Source organism: Durio zibethinus, chromosome 12 (assembly GCF_047325235.1).
Source record: "Durio zibethinus cultivar Kanyao isolate XHJ-2024 chromosome 12, ASM4732523v1, whole genome shotgun sequence".
NCBI lineage: Eukaryota > Viridiplantae > Streptophyta > Magnoliopsida > Malvales > Malvaceae > Durio > Durio zibethinus.
Genome location: NC_143173.1, coordinates 15981571 through 15999436, shown reverse-complemented (window position 1 = coordinate 15999436; position 17866 = coordinate 15981571). Strand labels below are relative to the sequence as shown.

At 32.0% G+C, this 17866-nt stretch overlaps 1 pseudogene across 1 annotated transcript; it reads left to right on the top strand.

Moving 5' to 3' along the window:
* The first annotated feature begins 2505 nt into the window (after positions 1 to 2505).
* LOC111295966 (putative disease resistance RPP13-like protein 1) lies at positions 2506 to 15046 on the top strand (annotated as a pseudogene). The gene is made up of 17 exons (XR_016325967.1): positions 2506 to 6598; positions 6921 to 7211; positions 7544 to 7829; positions 8485 to 8581; positions 9062 to 9130; positions 9621 to 9831; positions 10737 to 11009; positions 11106 to 11160; positions 11301 to 11735; positions 12094 to 12386; positions 12511 to 12574; positions 12828 to 12929; positions 13161 to 13731; positions 13853 to 13988; positions 14082 to 14146; positions 14234 to 14388; positions 14499 to 15046. The product of XR_016325967.1 is annotated as a putative disease resistance RPP13-like protein 1 (transcript).
* Positions 15047 to 17866: the final 2820 nt, after the last annotated feature.

Sequence of the window (17866 nt, the reverse complement as noted above, 5' to 3'; positions counted from 1 at the left end):
ATAAAAGTTTACTCAGAGTCATAAGAAAAGGTTTCAGACAAAACTGGGGCGTAGTGTTACAGCAATTGAGAATAATATGACGGGTAAGTGTATACTTTGACTTTATTTATACGGATACGGGATAAAAATTTGATAATTTGGGTATTTATTATGATATTTATTTTGTATTAAATATATATAAAATACAAAAATTATTATATTATAATTTGTGTTAAGGTATTAAATATGAAATATATTTTATATTTTTTTTGTCAATTTTGAATCATATTATTTAAAATTTTTTTGTGCTACTTTTGTTTCAAGTCTAAAATTATCAGGTTTAGGAGCAAGGTTTAGTAAGAAGAATTCTATAAGCTTTTATAAGTTTTTTTATTTTTTTTTATTAAAATTTCAAGAAATTTATTTATATTAAAATTTGAATATATTATTCTTTAAAAAACAAATTTAGTTATTCTTTATTTTATATATAAACATTAAAATTTTAACAATTTTTAATAATTAAAGTTCAATCCTAACAACATCAAGTAAAAACATTTCTATTTAATATTCACGTCAGTAACAGTTTACAAGCAGAACTCTGTGTTAGAGAAGGTCATTCAAAAGCTCATCATCGAGCTGGATTGACTTATGGCAATTCATTTTTTTAAACAGTTTCAATTTTTAATATAAAATTAAAAAAATTAGTTACTGCAATCAACTATTTAATTGTTTATATAAAAAATTTATTATTATTATGATATTTACATTCAAATATATATCAGTATTAATTGTAATCTGATTATTATAATATTAAACTCACAATTATAATATAATTAATTAATTTTATTATTGTTTTTAATTTTACCTAAATTATTTATCTAAATGAATTAAGATTCTATTGGATATGTAATAAGTTTGATTACGATAAAATTAAAAATAATAATAATTATTATTATTATTATAATTAAAAAAATATTACAATTATGATTAAAAATTAATAAAACATTTATCTTAATTTAATTTTATTAAAATTAATATTTAAATTTAATTAAAAATATGATAAATTTAATCATATCATACAAAACGATAAAATTCAAACGAAGACTAAGCTACAATTGTTAGGAAAATATTCGAAGTTGCTTTTGTTCTTATCTGATTTTTTAAACAAATTATTTTTATCAGAATTCAAGGTTACTAACCTGGTGATTGGTAAGCGCTTAAGTCGTCTTTTATCTTCCACTTCAAATATCCGAAGACCCAAAGGGGTTAGAGAGGACAGGACTTGACATTGACCAGCTGTTTGGAAAAATAATAATGCCTACTAAAAGGAGGGTGCCTTTTCTTTTGAAAAACTTAATTAAAAATTAAAAATTGAGAAAATTAATAGGTGAGCAAAGATTAATTAAAAATTAAAGGGCAACTTATTGGGTTAAATGATAATTTTAAAATCAAGGGGCAAATTAAAGATTTATTAAAAGAGAGAGAGAGAGAGAGAGAGAGAGAGAGAGAGAGAAATGGGTGTCTTTTTTTTATATTTTAAACATAATTAATGTTAAATCAGATATATATGCTTAAGCATGGCAAAAAAAAAAAAAAAAAAACAAGTGCTTGACAGTTCTTATAAAAAATGAGGGATCATTTGTGGCCATAAATTTGTGCTATTTGTTATCATTTGTGCTCTTATATCTAAGAAATACAGAATGTTCTTCCTCAATCAAATATATGCTTTTACCAAGTCCCAATGGCAACTGACAATTATAAATATTGAGGGCAGTTAATACCATCAAGCCATCTCAAATTTTACATCAACGTCCTCTTAATTGGAACATCACTGATGATATCAAACCTTAGGACTTTGATTTTGAAAAACTATTTTTGATATATCTTAGGAGAAAACTAATTGTTTTTATATGCATAATGCAATCGGGCTTTATGTTTGGTAGACTTTACATGAAAGTTCCATGTACATATGTAGTATTTGTTCACTTTTTTCCCCTGCAATTTCCCATGAAATTTCTGTAAAAGAAAATAAGATCCATTAACAAGCTCTTGTACTTTGTTTTTTTTCTATTGTGGATTCAATCTTTTCTTTGTTGCAAGATGCAATTTCCATTTCCCATTAGCCTAAGAATAATTAACACACCAAAATTAACTTTAGCACCGAAAGCAAATGAAGCACTATGCCCTACAAACTTTGTTTTTCTACATGTCTCTTTTGCTTTGATGATGGCATAAGATTCTTTCATCTTTCATTGAAAGTGATGTGGGGTATCATTGCAACGTTCTAGAAAAGTTCGTTAGCACAACGCTTTCATTGAAAGGGGATTAAGCCCTGCCTTCACCACAACGCTTTCCTCATCTTTCATCTTCATCTAATTTCACTGTTTGTTGATTGCAACGACTGCCTTTTTTTTATCTTCAAATCCTTCCCTTGCAAAAAAAAAAAAAAAATCCTTCCCCTTCAAATCGTTTCCCTTGAGTTTTAGCACCCTTCTTCTTTCCATTGTTTGCGTTCACTTCCTTTGATCTTCTTCAAATTTCCTTGTAAAAAGCAAAAAAAAAAAAAAAAAGGCCGATTTGCTGGTTGAAACTCCTCTCTCTGCTTTCCTCCAAGTTATTTTCGAAAGGTTGGCTTCCCGTGTGGTCTTAGACTTCATTAAAGGAAAGAAACTTGAAGATGGCCTTCTGAAGAAACTGAAGCCAACTCTCATGTCAGCTAATGTAGTGCTGAAATATGCTGAAAATGAGCCTATTATCGGCAAGGATGTCAGAGCCTTGATTGATGAGCTCAAAGATGCTGTTTATTCTGCAGAGGACCTCCTCGATGAGATCGCTGCTATAGCTCTTCGAAGTAGGATGGAACCCGAGGGTCAAACTAGTATGGCAACGAAGGTAAGCCCCTTTTTCTCTTCTCTCAATCCTTTCGAAAGGGGGATGGAGTCAAAGCTTGGGAAGATCTTTGAGCAACTAGAATATCTACTCAACCAAGAAGGTATCCGCGGTTTGAAAGAATATTGTAAAGGAGAGAAGAAATTTCAAAGATCTCGTCAAACTTCTTCGGTGGATGAATCTGGTGTTTTTTATGGCAGAGATGGTGAAAAAGAAGCAATAATGCAGTTGTTGCACCTAGAAATTCTAACTGAAAATCAGATTGATGTGATTCCAATAGTGGGTATGCCCGGGGTTGGTAAAACCTCCCTTGCACAATTTATCTTCAATGACGAGAGAGGGAAGGAATGGTTTGACCTCAAAGCATGGGTGTGTGTTTCAGACCAATTTAATGTTTTCAGAGTAACCAAAGCCATTCTTGATGAGATTACTTCTGGTTGTGATGATAGTCAGAATCTAGACCAGCTTCAACTTAGACTAAAGGAGAAGCTGTTGGGAAAGAAGTTTCTATTTGTTTTAGACGATGTTTGGAACGAGAATTATGAAGACTGGGGCGATCTGAGAAAACCTTTCACTTCTGGGGCACAAAACAGCAAGATTATCGTAACAACACGTAATGAAAGGGTTGCATCCATTATGAAGACTGTTCAAACTTGTCCTCTTGGTATCTTATCTGATGATGATTGTTGGAAGATATTTGCAAAACATGCATTTGTTGATGGAATTCCAAGCATGCATCGAGATCTGGAGGTAATCGGTGAAGCCATTGCCAAAAGATGCATAGGCCTCCCTCTAGCAGCCAAAGCACTTGGAGGTCTTCTGCGTTGGAAAGATGCTGATGAATGGAATGAAATATTAGAAAGCGATTTGTGGGACAAACTAGAAAAGGAAGGTACTACTATTCCTTCATCTTTAAGATTAAGTTATTATTATCTTCCTTCAAATTTGAAGCGCTGCTTTGCATGTTGTTCCATTTTTCCTAAAGATTATGAATTCAAAAAGGAAGAACTCATTCTAGTATGGATGGCTGAAGGTCTTTTACAAATTTCCGAAAATGATGGCAACGCGGAAGGTAACAAGCACTTCAAAGATTTAGCATTCAGGTCATTTTTTCAACAATCAACAAGGGACAAATCTTGCTTTGTCATGCATGACCTAATTAGTGATTTAGCTAAATCTATATCAGGAGAATTTGTTTGCAGATTGGAAGGTAGTGGTGGTTCATTTGAAATAACTGAAAAGACTCGTCATTTATCCAATGTTCAAGAAGAATATGATGTGCTTCGGAAATTTGAGCCATTATCTGAGGAAAAAAGTTTGCGAACATTCTTGACTTTAGAAGGTTCATCTCTATTCATTCATTGTGTTACCAGCCAACTGCTTGATTTGATAACAAAATGTAGATGCTTGCGAGTACTTTCTTTGGCTAATTATCTTAATGTCAATGAGTAGCCGGAAGAAATTGGCAATTTAAAATATTTGCTATATTTGAATCTTTCCAATACTAAAATTAAATGTTTGCAAAACTCTTTGAGTACATTATATTATTTGCAAACATTAATATTGTTTGAAAGTGGGGGGCTTGTGAAGTTGCCAAAAGACATGTACCGATTGATCAACTTGCAACATCTCGATAGTCGGAAAACAGAGTTAGAAAGGATGCCTGAAGGAATGGGTAAGTTGAAAGATCTTCGAATATTAACAGATTTTGTTTTGGGCGACCAAAATGGTTCAAGGATTAATGAGTTAGGAAAGCTCAAGCATATACGTGGAAGCCTTGCCATTTCAGGTTTAGAAAATGTTGCCCATGCAAGGGATGCCAAAGATGCCAATTTGAAGGTTAAGAAGGACCTTAAGGAGTTGGAGTTGCTGTGGAGTTGTGATCATCGAAATGTTGATAAAAGACGTGAAAAAGAAGTACTTGAACAACTGGAGCCCCATACAAACTTGAAGCGTCTTGTCATTAGACGTTATGGAGGTACAAGATTTCGGGAATGGATCGGACATTCTTCCTTCTCAAAAGTAGTTTCTGTGGAGTTAAGCGATTGTGAATATTGTTTGTTCTTGCCACCGCTTGGGCAATTATCATCTTTGGAATCTCTCTCTATTTCAGGGTTTACCAAAGTAGCAACAGTAGGTGATGATAATGGTGGTTTCTACGGGCATTGTGATGGAGTACACCATTTGGATCTCTTAAAACTCTTAAGTTTTTCGAAGATGCCAGAGTGGAAAGAATGGAAGCTTTGTTCGAGAGATGATGCTTTCTCTAGTTTGCAAGAGCTAATCATAAGAGATTGTCCCAAGCTAACCAATTCTCTGCCCAAGTACCTCGCATCTTTGACGAAACTTGTGATCGAATCTTGTGGAAATCTTGATGGCTTGCTTCCTAGGTTACCAAGCATTTGCAAACTTCAATTACGGCATTGCGATGCATTGCAATTGGTGCAATTGCCTTGTGGGCTTCGATAGTTCGATATTTGCAATCAGATTATCAATGATTCCATATTGGAGCAGATGATGCAACACTGCACTCGTCTTGAAAAGTTAACTATGTGGTATTGTTCTAATCTCAGATCCCTTCCTGAAGGTAGTCTTCCTATAACGCTAAAGCAATTGACAATCAAGGGTGGTGTCTTGGATTGTTTCAAAATCCCCTTGTATACGTCCCTTGAATCCTTGCAGATAGAAGGCGGAAGGTGTCATCCCCTAGAATCTTTACCATTAGGATCATTTCCTATGCTAAATAATCTTTATTTACAATGCGACAACTTGAAATGGATTGGTGCATCATCAGAGGGGCCTCCACCACCAGCATCTCGCATGTCTCAAATCTTTGGTAACATCTAATTGCCCTAATTTTATATCTTTTGAAATTGAAGAGGGATTATCTGCCACCAATTTAACCTCACTTACCGTTTCCTCTTGCGGAAATTTAAAGTCATTTCCAGAGCATATGCACTTCCTCTTCCCATCCCTTGAGGAATTGAAAATATCAAATTGTCCAGAAATAGAGTCATTTCCAAGAGAGGGTTTGCCCTCCAAATTAAAAACTATTTCTATCTTTGAAAGTGGTAAGCTGATTGCGGGCATGACGAGGAGGGAATGGAGTTTGCAAACACTCCCTTTTCTTACACACTTCAAAATCGTAAGTTCAGAATTAGAGATATTGTTTTCCAGATGAACATCTGCTGCCCTCTTCTCTTACTGATCTTGTGATATGTGGTCTTCCAAGTCTTAAGCTTTTGAACAGCAACGGCTTTCAACACCTCACCTCTCTTCGCCAATTGCATATCAGCCATCTTTCGGAGCACGATTACTACAAGAGAACTGAGTTCCATTCACTCACATGTGCAAAAGAGTCTTTTCCCGATGAACATCTGCTGCCCTCTTCTCTTACCGATCTTTACATTTGTGGTTTCCCAAATCTTAAGCTTTTGGACGATAAGTGCTTTCAACGCCTCTCCTCTCTCCGCAATTTGTCTATCGTACACTGTCCAACACTCGAATCCATGCCGGCAAAGGGGCTCCCTGCCTCTTTTTCTTATATTTGGATTTACTATTGTCCTTTGCTGAGAGAAAGTTGCAAGAAGGGGCAAGGTAAATATTGGCCGATCATTTCCCACGTCCCTGTCATTTGGATTGACCATCAACTCATTATATAGCAATACTCAGAAGCCAAATGTGTCAACGTGTCCCTTTGCCATTATGAACGTAATTAACTCAGGATCAGGTACTCCTTCCATTTTCATTTTATTTCATTACTTATTTTACTTTTTTATTTATTCATTTTTCTTTCAAAAATTCTTAATTGATTGAAGTTTGCGGACTATTTTCTCTTTTTTTTTTCCCTTGAATTCTAATGCCAAATTCTTCATTACTTTTATAATACAAGGGTTGACTATTGCTTCAAAATCTTTTATAGCCTTCCTGGATTCTTTTTTCATTTTAAGAATCAGTTGCAAATGCCAGTTTATGATTCTCATTCAAGTGAAGTACCCTGTTGTATGATTTGCTTTAGTTTTGAGATTAATGGCCTCATTTTTCTATCCCAGAATTATCCTCAATACTTGGATGGATTGGCCTCAAGCTCTGCATACTTCATTTGAAATTTTGGTTTCTTAGAGTTGCAATGTTGATGTGCTCAGATTTGACCTCAGTAAAGAATAGGGATTTCAACTCTTTCCTTCTCTTCTTATGGAATCACTGGCAACCGTATTCTTTAATCAGACTAGAAGCACTGTCGTGGTTATCAAGATGATTCATTGAGTCCAAGGACTGCTTCTTTTGAAAGAGCTCTTAGTTTGAAGGTTTTCCATAGTAACTGTGGATCCTAACTTCTATAGGTATGTTCTTTGAGCAACTAAGCCATCTAGATTTCATCAAATTTTAGATTTCATTTGGAAATCTCCATTTGAGAAGGTGGATTTGAATTTCAAATGCAGTACAAATCAGGTGGTAATGCTCATAAATACATCACTTATATAATTCCATTTAAATACGTAGAATTGGTAAATTTCTCTTGAATAGTGAATTCTGGATACATCTTTTTATACTCTCTTTAATATAATGACTGCAATCATCCTTAAAAAATTAACAACAAATCAAATGTATCACTCTCTCAAATACTTGTTTCCAAGTGAAAACATTAAGGTTTTAACAAGTCCTGAAATGGCAGGAATGGCTGTTTTCTAAAGACAATAAAGAATGTGGGGCATTCTCTCATGTTGAAGAACGTTAATGTCATAAGTTAATTGACATCTTGCCCTTTCAATGGAAATTGAGAATAATGGAGGCCGAGAAGTTGTGGGATGACCTCGGATTGCAGCAATCCATGAACTGGAGTTGGTTGAATTTGATTTGTTACCTTTTGAGGGACTGGTTTGTGGTCTGCGCATGGTGAAAATTAGAGATTGCAATACTCCCAGCTAAAGGAACTGGTGTAGTGTCATTCCATTGAAGAGGTGATTCACTCTATGCTAGCTGTCTATTGTTTAGTCATCACTGAGGTGTAGTATTTCTCTGTTTTTAAGTAGCAATTTTATAATTTATTTAATTGATGTTCTTCAATCTTCATAAAGAGGAAAATAAGTACTTGTTGAGTATTTTTTTGGGGTAGAACAAATCAAATTTTGAAAATGATTTTGTGGGGTATTGTATTCACTTCAAGCATAATTAGTGTGAATATTGATGATTTTGCTTTTGGATGGAATCAAAACTACAACTGATACTTAATATATCGCAAATTGCTTTACGTTTACAAGCTACCATCACCCTGGCTACTTCTGAGCTTTGTTGCAAATTCTAATTGATGATTGCCATCAAAATGAAGTGCTTCTTCCATAAATTGCCTTAGGCTGGAGGTGCAATAGGTCATTTTTCTATCCCAGAATTATCTGCATGACAGTCTTCGATGGTTCGGCAGCTTTGTGTCAAACTCTGCATATTTCTTTTCAAATTTGGATTTCCTGAAGCAGCAATGCTGATGTGCATAGATTTTAAATCAATAAAGAATAATGACCTTTACTCTTTCATTCTCTTAGACACTATGACGTCATTGACTACCATATTGTCTAGTTCATTCTAGATGCTCTGTCTTTTTTTCCATGATTCTTTCAGTTCAAGGACTACTCAAACAACTTGAACAGCTGCTCTTAAAAGATTTCTCCACTTGAGGGTTTTCCTGAGTAGCAAGTACGGATCCTAACTTTCATGGGTACGATCTCGTAGCAACTAAGCCATCTAATTTCATGAAACTTTATATTGCATTTATAAATTTACATTTTAGAAGATGAATTTGTATTTCAAATGTAGTAGAACTTATGCGGTAATACTTATGAATACGAGTTGTATAATTACATTCGAATATATGGATTTTTAGAATGACTCAAAGTAATGAATTTAAAATACCTAGATAACAAAGTGAATTCCAAATGCATCCTTTTATTCTCCCTCAAATGTAATGACTACACTCATCCTCGAAAAATTGACAACAAATCAAATTCAATCTCACCCTCTCAAATACTTGTTTCGAAATAACAAAGCAGTAAGTCTATGCTTTTTGTTGGTTCACTCTGCAAACATATGCTTCGTTTTGCGTCATTAAGCCACAGCTAGTCCCCAATCGTGTCTGAACACTGGCTGTTTATTTTCTCTCTTTAAATTCTTTATTGCTAATTCACCTCACTGTTAACAGATATTCAATCCATTATATTCTTCTCTTGGTCTTCCACTAAACGACCTACTGGGCTACAACAAATCAAATGTAGGTATCTTGTGCCACTTCCTTTTTTTTTATTATCAAATTTGTGAAGGACCTTTTTAAAAACTTTTATACTAGTTTGAAATTGAAAAACTATGGCAACTCGATTAAGCCATTAGTACACATTTTTCAATTATTAGAAGAAATTTTGTAACTTGTACCAATACTTTTGTGGTTGCTGTATTGAAGTTGAGTACAACCAAGGCTAATATTGATGCTTCTCTACTTAGTGACTTTTTGTTTATGGGGTACAAAGTAGACCCACGACTAGTGATCTTCAATTGCCGTGCTTCCTGTTCCAGGCTGTCAGTTATTATTTAAGGAATGCCTTATCATTTGCCTCCTGTTACTTCTGAAAATTGTAGTTGATTACTTTCCTTTAGTTGAATATGTGGTTTTTCCTCTTATTTTACAGCCTTGTGAATCCAATTCCTTCTTATGGTTAACCTGGTTTAACTATAAATGTGTATTTAGTTTTTATGATTTCTTGCAGTAGGAGATTGAGGCTAGAAGAGAATGAAGAACTCGGTTTTGGGTAAGAGGTTCTACTTTGAGAGTGGAAATGAGGAAGCTGAAGAGAAAGTGTTTAACAGACGTAAAGGAGAAGATGATGGAAATGTATCTAATGCTTCTGATACATCAGCTGAAAACCAGCAGCAGAACAATCCCACTTCCTATGACACTTCATGGGCTCAAAGCTACTGGTCATTTCCCTTTTCATATGCTTACATGATTGTACTGCTGCTCTGTTTCTCTCTGCTTTGTTCTATGCACTTTCATAAGTTGAGTTTCATAGCAGCCTGGATTTTTGTTCTTTTTTTCAAAGATTCTTTTAGTTAATCTTCAAGAGCTAAGATAAGAAACAGCCACTAAAAAAGTTTTAATATTTACTTTTCTCTTTCTGGGATAGAAATTTTTGTTAATATCATAACTTTGGTTTTCTTTTTTCGATGAGGAGTAGCTTGTGTATTTGGTATGAGGGACAGTATATGGAAGAGTATAAAAATAAAATAAGGTAGATTTAAGCATATCTTTAGAAAAGGAAAAAAGTACGTAAACTATGATTGATGCATTTGTGACAATGATCATGGATTAATGTTGTGTAAAGTTTTGTAGAGAAGAAACTTCTCTATGACAATTTGGCCTACAAATCTATCTCCAATTATTTAATTATGCTACCCTGTTAATATTGGAAGTATGAATCTTTTATGGGCCCTGGTAGAGATAGACTGTTTAAGTTGGTTGATGATTTGATTCTTAAACTATTATGTACAACAAAAATTAGTTTTCTCATTTAATTTTGATTTCTCAATTGTTCTTAATTCTGCTTCTGGATCTGTCAAGATATATTTTTTTCAAGCATGCAAATAGTGGCATATTCTGGTACACAAAATTTTGCCTAATTTGTGTAAGTTGAAAAGTCTTGAATTCAAAGTAAACTACTATTATTTCTGGAGAAGGGGATGTGACATTAGCAACTGTGTTATAGAACATTTAATCTGTGTGGTATTAGATAGTTAAATCAAGTGAAAAGGTGATATTTAGTCACTTCTTTGAGACCGCTTCCATTTCTAGCTTCAAATGCTTATGGCTTCTGTTAATTTTTCAGGCAATCTATTGATCTTGTGCTAGTGTACCATCTCCGAATATCAGGCTTTTGGGTACTCCTGCACCTTCTGGTTTAGGCAGTTCATTTCTTTCCAAATCGCCTCAAAGGCATCTCTACTACCAACTGTAGATGATCAAATATAGCCTCAAAGACATAGTTTGCACTCTCTGGTACATCTGAACCATCAAGGAGACACTCTCTGAGAGTAGATGAGAAAATATCTAAGTTCTCCCATGAACATCCGGACCTCCTATGGGCAAGCTGTGCTAAAAGGTTAGTTTACATAACTTTTGTCCATTCTCCGAATTTTACCTGTCATCTAGTTACATAATAAGTTGTTATATTGAATCTGTCTTACAAAATATGTAGGCATGGCAATTCTTACCGACTCATAAATCCTTCCAAAATGTTGGCTTACTTTCAGGTTTGGCTTGTGCAAATATTTTTGCTTTCATTAATTTGAGAAAATTAATATCGTAATGCAAGTATTGACTTGTGCATTTCCACTTTTAGATGTAATCAGATCTACAACTGATACTTAATTTTTGGCAAATATTTTTACAGCCTCCTATCACCCTACTCTGAGTATTGGTTGCAAATTCTAATAGATGATTTCCATCCAAATGTAATTCCTTTTGCATGAGCTGCCTTAGCATGGAGCTACAAGAGCTCATTTTTCTATCCCAGAATTATTTGAATGTCAGTTTTTGATGGTTTGACAGCTTTGCATCAAGCTCCACTTCATTTCAAATTTGGATTTCTTAGCGAAGGGCCATCAATGTGCACAACTTTCAAATCAATGAAGAAAAACTTCTTTTACTCCTGTCTCCTGTATTGCATGAAATCAGTGACTACCATATTCTCTAGTTTATACCAGCAACACTGTCTTCCTTCCTTCATTCATTCAGTTCAAGGACTACTCAAAAGAACTCGGACAGGTGCTCCTCTGGAAAGATCTCCCAATTTGAGGTTTTTCCTGAGCACTAATTGCGGACATGGGTATGTTCTTTTAGCAACTATGCTGTTTAGATTCCATGAAATTTTGGATTGTATTTTGAAATTCCTCTGAAGAAGTTCGATTTGGATTTTAAATGTTGTAGATATTATGTGGTAGTACTCATTAATGTGTGAGTATATAAGTACACTTAAATACATGGATTTATAGAATGATGCAAGTAGTGAATTTAAATTGCCTAGATAGCAAAGTAAATACCAAATGCATCCTTTTATACTCTCTCAAATGTAGTGACTACCCTCGTCCTTACTAAAATGAAAAACAAATCAAATTCAAATTCACCCTCTCAAATAGTTGTTTCAAAAGGAAGCATTAATATTTTAACAAATCTTGAACTGGCAGGAACTAGGTTTTTCTGAAGAGAATGAGGAATGCAGGGGCATTCTCTCATCTTGAAGAACTTTACCTAAGATTGTCCTAAGCTAATCGACATCTTGCCCTTTCAATGAAACTTGAGAATAGTGAGGGGGGGAAGTTTGTGGATTACCTTCCAATTACAGCAATCCATGAAATGGAGTTGGTAGACTGTGATTCCTTGGCTTTTGAGGGAAATTTTGAGATTGCAACCTCCCAACTCAAGGAACCAGTATCACGTCATTCCTATGAAGAGATGGATAGTTCCCTAATTAACGCAGGTATTCTTGTGCGCTCCTTGTTCTTTGTGTTAATCACCTTTCTTTGTTTCATTTCTGTTCCAGTTTTTCCGAACTTAATGTCCCTTTGGTTTATTTGCACCTTCTACTTACGAATTTTTTCCAGGTTTTTTATCCAAGTAAACAGTTCAAGAAATAGAAGCAACATTTTCAGATATGATAAAAACTAGGTAGGTTTTTTTTTTTCTTTCAATTCCAGATTACTAATGGATCAAGAAATTTATCTGTCAATAATTCATCGTTATACATCATTAACTCAACATTTCTGTTCACATGCATCCCTGTGTTAACAAGTGAATATTGTCCTCTGCTTCATGAGAATTTGGACATTTAGTTTTGTTCACTTATAAATTCATCTCGTATATTTGCATGACTTTATAGTATGTTAATTATTTGTTCCACTATATGTTGTAAATGGAAAAGGAGGTGCATTAGACATCCGTTCCCTGAAATGATAAAGGCAATGATTGGTGTCAAGTGCTTGAATAAGAAGCATTAGTTGTTTTCAGATATGAAGAAAACCAGGTAGCTTTTCTTTCTTTTTTTTTTTTTTTCCTTTTAATTCCAGTGTTTGTGATGGATCAAGAAATTTATCTGTAAACAATTGATTATTATACATCATTGACTATTAATGGTGACTCAGGATTGCTTAGTTCTTTTAAATTCCTATTATCCTTTCAAAGTTTTTCAAGTTATTGAGATGGTTCAAAGTTTTTCAAGTTATTGAGATGTATTATCGGAATTTGAACTTTGTAGATCTCAGCAACTTATAGAACTTGACAAAGGCAGGTTAATTTTATCCTTTCTGTGGGTTGCTCTATAAAAATGCATTTTTTTTTTTGTTGTACCAGAAAGACTCACAACCCTCCGTGGCTTATTACTTGCTGTTTATGTTTTTCTCTGAGTTCTTAATGACCAAATGAAAAGTATTTCACCACATTCTTAACACATACTTTATCTAGTTCTTCCAGTAAAGGACTTACAACAAAGCAAATGCAGGTAACTTGTGGCAATAACTAACTATTATTATCAAAATTTTGGAGGTACTTTTCTGGAAATTTTATACTAGTTTGAATTTAAAACTATGCCAACCAGGTAAAGTCACTAATTCACCATTTTTAGAACATATTTTGTAACTAGAACAAATAATTTTGTGATTGCTTTATTGGATTCAGGCACAACTAAGGTTAACATTTGTGGTTTTTTGGTTAGTGCTAAATGTATTTTCCATAGTACAGTCTGTGACTTCTGCTTTCTGGGATACAAAGTAGACCTGCAACTAGCGATCTTCAATTGTTATGCATAAGGCTGCCAGTTGCTATTTGAGGTATGCCTCATCACTTGCTTCATGTTACTTAGGAGAACTTTTTGAGCTGATCGTCTCTAGTTAATTATGACTCTTCTGATTTGCTTAGCTTTTTTTTATAGTGTTTCTATTATCCTTTCAGAGTTTTTCAAGTTATCAAGATGTGTTAGCAGCGCTTGGACTCTGGAGATCTCAGTAACTCACAAAACTTGACAAAGGCCGGACAAATTTATGCTTTCTTTAAGTTTACTCTATAAACATGTGCCCTTTATATAAAGGTTCACAGCTCTTCTTGTCTCATTACTTGCCGCTTAATGGTTCTTTTAAATTCTTAATAGCCATTTAAAAGTATTTTACCACATTCTTAGCAGATACCTGATCCAGTATATTCTTTTCTGGCTCTTCTACTAAATGACCTACAAGTAATCAAATGCAGGTAACTCTTGCCAATAACTAATTATTAATATCAAACTTTGAAGCTGAACATGCTATACAGTTAACTTTTGGCTCTACTGATGTCCAGCCACAGTGTGAGCTTCTATGGCTAGTGCTGAAAGATATGTTTCCATAACGCGGCGGGGGTGATTTCTATTTTCTGGGATGGAAAGTATGTAGATCTGCAACAAATGATCTTCTTTGTCTGTGCATTGCATTCCAGGCTGGCAGTTGCTATTTGAGGTGTGCCTCAAAGCTTGCTTCCTGTTATAAGAAATAAAGTAAATTTGGGTTGATTATTGCTGGTTAGCTAATTTGTTTTGGAGCTAACATAGAAGCTTGCTTTTTTCAAGATTACGCACCATGAAAATTTCAAGCCGTCTACTACCAGCTTGAGCAAGAGGTTGAATGTGTTTGTAGCAAGTTGGACACGCTTCATCTTAAATTTTGGATTGTTAAAAGCAGCCTAGAGGATGATCTTTCATTCTTCGCACTCTTCGTATTGGGATATCGATTCCTTTCCTTTGGAACTTTAGAGTTGAATAACAGCCACAATCGCAAGTCCACACCCAGCAGGCATTTTCATGAGCGTTCTGCAGATTCAACAGATAAGGGGGAGAGGAAGGTGAAGAGGAAGACCTTCTCTCAAACACATTGTGTATGCTGAATCAACAACGAAATGTTTTATGTGATTGAAGTCAGATATCGATTATAATTTCTGGATTCTTGTTTAGTTTTTGTTCATGCAGTAGTTCACTTCATAAATTTTCGTTTTTTCCCTTTTAAATTATTAATTTCTTGTAAACTTTTTGGGTGAATCGTTTCGCCCAAGGACTTTGACATAGTTGGAGCTTTCAAGAACAAATGAATTATCTGATATATTATCAATTTTTTTTTTTCATCCGGACGTGCTTTCTGTTTTTCTTTTCAGAGTGATTAAAGGTAGCAACTGAGCGAAATTGAACTAGTTTGTCGTACTTGCATGACAAATAGTGTAAATATAAATATACATCAATAATATTGGAAGAAGAAAAAAAATTCAAAAGATAGTGTAAATAATATTATTAAGTACACCAACAAAATATTAAAATATAAACTAAAAATCTGTTCACTTTAAATTACTTTTTTTTAATTTGCATTATCTTCAACATCTCTTATTATTTGTATATACTTGTAAATTTATGTAATTCAAAATAAAATATTATTTTAGAAATCACAAATTATTTTTTTATTTCAATTATTTTTTTCTTGCCAAAAATCTCATAGACTTTGGTATGATATTACTATTTTTCTATTAAGATAAAATTACATTTGATATTTTTAAATTTTAAAAGATATATATCTAAATGATTAAAAAATTAATTTTAAAAAATATATTATTGTGCTGATTATTGTAAAATAAAAATAAAATAGTGCATATTTATCATGAAATTTTGATCAATATTTTGAAAGTAAATTATTTAATTTCTATATTTGCTTTGACCATTCTAGAGGTCATTTTTTATTTCTGGTACAATAATCTCTATCTTATGTTCATCTAATTTTCTTTTGTTTTCCTAATTCAATAAGAGCTCATGTACATACTTTGATTTAGATTAATCAAAAATCATCTTTAATTAAATCTCATATTATGCGATTGTAATTCAATTTAATTTATATTGGTTTATTTGATTGGTTTATCTATAACTAATTTTTAGTGTGAATTAATACTATGTTAAAAATATTGACTGTATTTATAATTTATACTTGTAATACAACCTTTAAGATATATCTAAAAGTATATTTGATAGATAAAGATGATTTTTTCAATTGAAAGAAAAACTTTGAATAATTAAAAAAATATTCAAATAAATATATCTTAAAAAATTTTGGATAACCAATGATTTTTTAAATCCATTTATTTAATCCTTAAATAAAAAATAAGAATTAATTTTATTTATTTAAATAAAATATTACAAAAATAATAATTTTATATATTTAATTATTTTAAATCTAAATTGATTTTTCATTTAAAATTTGAAATTTTTGAATAATTAAATAATTTTTTAAATATATTTTTTGATAAATAATCTAAAATTAAGAAATATCTTATGTGTTATTATACAAAGAAATTTTATAAAAAAATTTATATGTTAGAAAAAGAAACTATATATCTATGTAAGTACCTATATCAGTAAATCTTATATGGTAATTATGTATATTGTAATATATATATATATAATATCTATTTTAATATTAGAATTATTATTTATATAGATAATGATATTTTTTAATTTCATTATCCAAAATTACTAAAAAAAGTTCACCATCAACCTTTCATATTATATATTTATATATATAATCTTATATCAGTATAAAATTTTTTAATTTTATATTTTTTTTAATTATTAATTTCAATAAATTTAAGAGATGTTCAATAAATTCAAAAGATATCTCACCTCTTGAATCTATTAAAATTACTGATTAAAAAAATCGTAAAACTTATTAATTTTACTCTTATGTAAGTTATCATATATAGATGTATATATATATATATATGTATGTATGTATGTATGTATATGGATCCAATTACACTAATATAAGTGTTACATTTTTTTTTTTTACTTTTGAATCAAAATTTAAATTCATAACATTTAGTCATTTGATTCAATAATAAAAAAATTTATAACAATTATACTAGTATAAGTAGATTCTAGTCATATATATATATATATATATATATATATATATAACTATTGCCAGTGAAAGTGAATTGAGATGATAAAAAAGGCCTAAGTTTGATTTTCATTAATAACAGTCTTTTTTGGATAAATTGTAAATTCAGTAGTTTTTTTCTCTAAAATCAGTTGTCTATTATAACTTTGGACTGAATAAACCTTCTCTCACCTTAAACTTTTTTTTTTTTAAAAGGAAGTTTCGTTGTACATCTTAAATTTTGAAGGAAGAAAACAATGAAATATATATTTTATTTGTTGTGACAAAGAACTTAGAACATTAGTGGTCAAATTAGTGTTAGGTTGGGCAGAAACAAAGGGACAAATGTGTTTTTCCTCAAAGTGTTTGTGTTTCTAATGAAACTTTTCATATGATGAGTCTCTTTGTTTATATGCTTTTTTCTTTTTCATTTTTTTCTCTTTTTTTCCACTTGTTGATGTCCTTTATTATGCCTTTGGGATAATTATTGGATCATTGGGACCACGAATATTAAATTCCAAAACAATTTATTATATTTTATTTGGTCAAATACGGTTAATTTGGTCGACGTCTTTTAGGGGATTTACTAGAAAGCTAGGTGTTGCAGTGATTTCCTACTTGAAAGTGGCAAGATGCCGAACCCTAGAGGCCAAACTCCGTGGTTGAGCATTTACAGTAATTCTAATTTATATGTAATAAATTAATAATTGATAATTTTATTAAAATTTTTAATAAGTTGGAAAGACACAATTAATTGGAGACCTCCAAACGAAGATGCTATTAAAACATTATAAATTATGAAGAAATAAATCTCAAATCATTGAGTGTTAAATTTATAATGTTAATAATTAAAATTTAATTTTTAACAACCTCATTTGTTAAAATAAATAATATTTTAAACAAAAATCCGATGCCTTTGCCAATTAATTAGCTCACACATTTTTGTTTTATGACTATTGATATGTGATAAATAACTATTTAATATGTTGAAAGTCAAATCTATTTGAGTCTATAATCATTCATAATA